The following is a 5047-nucleotide window of genomic DNA, read 5'->3' as shown; positions in this document are numbered from 1 at the left end:
TGACTTTTTCCCCTTTGGTGACCAAGTGGACATTTTGAAGAAACAACCCATTTCATGCCTCCCTTCAAGGTAGAGATGATGTTTTAACAAGTGAGAAACTGCTTTTTGACAGAAACTTGTGCTAAGGAAAGAGCATTTTGAAAACACATGTCTGGAATGTTTCACGCTTACATGATTTTGCTGTTGAGAACAATATGTGTCACTTATAATATCTTTCACATATGCACACCCAGAAACCTTGCAATTAAAAAAAAAAGGTAACTTGCTTTAAAAACTGTTCAAAGAATTTTACTGTTTTTGAGTTAATTTGGTAAAAAAAAATCAAATTGCTTTCCAGTTATTTGGCATGAATAACTGATTGACAGCTGGAATGATGAAAATTTACTAACATAATTTTAGCAAAAAACCCCTTTGCATAGTAGATTGAGAGAGTGCAGCCAATGGTGTGATTCTTTTATATGTTTCCGTGGGCTTTTGTAAGTAGCTTTTTGACTACAGCAGCCATTAAAACTAAATATTGACGTACACTGAATGTATAACCTAACTTTTGGATAGGTGTCATGGAGATTTTAAAAAACAATGAAGTATATTCAGCCCTTCTCAAGGCTCTGTTCTGCAAATGCAACGTCATGTGGGATGCTGATGGATGGTCCAAACTTTGCCTTCTCAGTCTGTTTTGTTGCTCCTCACCACATATTATATTTAATGCTATGTTATTCGGTATATAAACTTTTTTTTCTTTCAAAATCAGAATGGCAATGTAGAATTAGATATTTGTTTTAAAAAATTTATTTTATTTTAATTTTTGGCTGCTTTGGGTCTTTGTTGCTGTGCGTGGGTGTTCTCTAGTTGCGGCGAGCGAGGGCTACTCTTCGTTACAGTGCACGGGCTTCTCATTGAGGTGGCTTCTCTTGTGAAGCACGGGCTCTAGGTGCACGGCCTTCAGTAGTTGTGGCACGTGGGCTCAGTAGTTGTGGCTCATGGGCTCTAGAGTGCCGGCTCAGTAGTTGTGGCACACGGGATTAATTGCTCCTCGGCATGTGGGATCTTCCCAGGCCAGGGCTCAAACCCATGTCCCCTGCATTGGCAGGCTGATTCTTAACCATTGTGCCTCCAGGGATGTCCCAGATATGTCTTCTTTTCGTCAACTTTAGCATAGGAAAACACACGTTTACTTTCACTTAAGTTTCATGTCCTTTAAAAAAATGTTTAAGATAATTATTATTAGTTTTGTTATCTTTTAGATTCTCTTTTTGAATAAAATTTGGCATTTGTTTTACTCTCTTAACCATATTTACAACAAATATTTAGACAGATGTCTACATATGGGATTTCATTGCTCATTACCAATATTTTATATTTTAGTTTCTTCACTTTCTTTTACTTAGTGTGATTTTTATTGAGATTGGCTCCAATACATTTAAAACAAGTTTTCTGCCAAGGATGTGGGAATCATCTGGAGTGATTAAAAGGAAAAGTCTGAGTCTAGCTTGATATTTTATTCCTTTTTTATGCCATCAGTTTATCCCTGTCTTCATGTTCATAGAATTCTTTATTCTTGTCATTTTTAAAGTTGCTGGGACACATGTATGTGTTTTTCCTTTTTGTTGATTATGTTTGGCTCTTGGAGAAAAACTGTAATCTGAGTTCTCAGAAAGTATTGCTTTTGTTCAGAAAAGTTTTCTTTTATTATATCTCTGATGATTGCTTATTTTCAATGTCTTATGGTCCCTTTCCAGTGTATTGCATATGTCAATGTGGCTCTTCATCTAATAGCATCTGTATTTTTCATCTTTTTATTTCTTTGCTCTTCTTCTCTGCACTGTGGGAAAGATTTTGTGTCTTTTCTTGTCTTTATTGGTTTTCTCTTCTGCAATCTCTAAGGCAGTATTAAATTCAAATATGGTGGTTTTTTTTTACATCTTTATTGGAGTATGATTGCTTTACAATGATGTGTTAGTTTTCTGCTTTATAACAAAATGAATCGGCCATACATGTACATATATCCCCATATCGCCTCCCTCTTGCGTCTCCCTCCCACGCTCCCTATCCCACCCCTCTAGGTGGTCACAAAGCACCAAGCTGATCTCCCTGTGCTATGTGGCTGCTTCCCACTAGCTATCTGTTTTACATTTGGTAGTGTGTATATGTCCATGCCACTCTCTCACTTCGTCCAGCTTACCCTTCCCCATCCCTGTGTCCTCAAGTCCATTCTCTCCATCTGCGTCTTTATTCCTGTCCTGCACCTAGGTTTTTAAGAACATTTTTTTTTTTAGATTCCATATATATGTGTTAGCATACGGTATTTGTTTTTCACTTTCTGACTTACTTCACTCTGTATGACAGACTCTAGGTCCATCCACCTCACTACAAATAATTCAATTTCGTTTCTTTTTATGGCTGAGTAATATTCCATTGAATATATGTGCCACATCTTCTTTATCCATTCATCTGTTGATGGACACTTAGGTTGCTTCCATGTCCTCGCTATTGTAAATAGAGCTGCAATGGACATTGTGGTCCATGACTCTTTTTGAATTATGGCTTTCTTAGGGTATATGACCAGTAGTGGGATTGCTGAGTCATATGGGAGTTCTATTTTTAGTTTTTTAAGGAACCTCCATACTGTTCTCCATAGTGGCTGTATCAGTTAACATTCCCACCAACAGTGCAAGAGGGTTCCCTTTTCTCCACACCCTCTCCAGCATTTATTGTTTGTACAGTTTTTGATGATGGCCATTATGACTGATGTGAGGTGATTCCTCATTGTAGTTTTGATTTGCATTTCTGTAATGATTAGTGAGGTTGAGCATTCTTTCATGTGTTTGTTGACAATCTGTATATCTTCTTTGGAGAAATGCCTATTTAGGTCTTCTGCCCATTTTTAGATTGGGTGGTTTGTTTTTTTGATATTGAGCTTCATGAGCTGCTTGTAAATTTTGAAGATTAATCCTTTGTTAGTTGCTTCATTTGCAAATATTTTCTCTCATTCTGAGGGTTGTCTTTTCAGCTTGTTTATGGTTTCCTTTGCTGTGCAAAAGCTTTTAAGTTTCATTAGGTCCCATTTGTTTATTTTTGTTTTTATTTCCATTTCTCTAGAAGGTGGGTCAAGAAGGATCTTGCTGTGATTTTTGTCATAGAGTGTTTGGCCTATGTTTTCCTCTAAGAGTTTTATAGTTTCTGGCTTTTCATTTAGGTCTTTAATACATTTTGAGTTTATTTTTGTGTACGGTGTTAGGGAGTGTTCTAATTTCATTCTTTCACATGTAGCTGTCCAGTTTTCCCAGCACCACTCATTGAAGAGGCTGTCTTTTCTCCATTGTATATTTTTGCATCCTTTATCAAAAATAAGGTGACCCTATGAGTGTGGGTAAATCTCTGGGCTTTCTATCCTGTTCCATTGATCTATATTTCTGTTTTTGTGCCAGTACCAGACTGTCTTTGATTACTGTAGCTTTGTAGTATTGTTTGAAGTCAGAGAGCCTGATTCCTCCAGCTCCAGTTTTCTCTCTCAAGATTGTTTTGGCTCTTCGGGGTCTTTTGTGTTTCCATACAAATTGTGAAAATTTTTTTTCTATTTCAATGGCATGTGAAAAATGCCATTGGTAGTTTGATAGGGATTGCATTGAATCTGAAGATTGTTTTGCATAGTAGAGTCATTTTCACAATGTTGATTCTTCCAATCCAAGAACGTGGTATATCTCTCCATCTATTTCTATCATCTTTAATTTCTTTCATCAGTGTTTTTTAATGTTCTGCATACAGGTCTTTTGTTTTCTTAGGTAGCTTTATTCCTGAATATTTTATTCTTTTTGTTGCAATGGTAAATGGGAGTGTTTCCTTAATTTCTCTTTCAGATTTTTTATCATTAGTGTATAGGAATGCAAGAGATTCTGTGCATTAATTTTGTATCCTGCTATTTTACCAAATTCATTGATTAGCTCTGTAGTTTTCTAGTAGCATCTTTATGATTCTTTATGTATAGTATCATGTCATCTGCAAACAGTGACAGCTTTACTTCTTCTTTTCCGATTTGGATTCCTTATATTTCTTTTTCTTCTCTGATTGCTGTGGGTAAAACTTTCAAAACTATGTTGAATAATAGTGGTGATAGTGGACAACCTTGTCTTTTTCCTGACCTTAGAGGAAATGGTTTCAGTTTTTCACCGGTTAGAACAATGTTGGCTGTGGGTTTGTCATATATAGCCTTTTTTATGTTGAGGTAAGTTCCCTCTATGCCCTTTCTGGAGAGTTTTTATCATAAATGGGTGTTGAATTTTGTCAAAAGCTTTTTCTGCATCTATTGAGATTATCTATGGTTTTTCTCCTTCTATTTGTTAATATGGTTTATCACATTGATTGATTTACATATATTGAAGAATCCCTGCATTCCTGGGATAAACCCCACTTTATCATGGTGTATGATCCTTTTAATGTGCTGTTGGGTTGCTTTGCTAGTATTTTGTTGAGGATTTTTGCATCTATGTTCATCAGTGATATTGGCCTTTAGTTTTGTTTCTTTGTGACATCTTTGTCTGGTTTTGGCATCAGGGTGATGGTGGCCTAGTAGAATGATATTTGGAAGTGTTCCTCCTTCTGCTATAATTTGGAAGAGTTTGAGAAAGATAGGTGTTAGCTCTTCTCCAAATGTTTTATAGAATTTGCCTGTGAAGCCATCTGGTCCTGGGCTTTTGTTTTTTGGAAGATTTTAAATCACAGTTTCAATTTCCGTGCTTGTGACTGGTCTGCTTATATTTTCTCTTTCTTTCTGGATCAGTCCCAGAAGGTTGTGCTTTTCTAAGAATTTGCCCATTTGTTCCAGGTTGTCCATTTTATTGGCATATAGTTGCTTGTAGTAATCTCTCATGATCCTTTGTATTTCTGCAGTGTCAGTTGTTCTACTTTTTTATTTCTAATTCTATTGATTTGAGTCTTCTCCCTTTTTTTCTTGATGTGTCTAGCTAATGGTTTATCAATTTTGTTTATCTTCTCAAAGAACCAGCTTTTAGTTTTATTGATCTTTGCTATCATTTCCTTTATTTCTTTT

This window comes from Leucopleurus acutus, assembly GCF_964270905.1.
Source record: "Leucopleurus acutus genome assembly, chromosome: 14".
Classification (NCBI taxonomy): domain Eukaryota; kingdom Metazoa; phylum Chordata; class Mammalia; order Artiodactyla; family Delphinidae; genus Leucopleurus; species Leucopleurus acutus.
The sequence above is the reverse complement of the archived record's forward strand: the minus strand, read 5'-3'. Positions refer to the sequence as shown.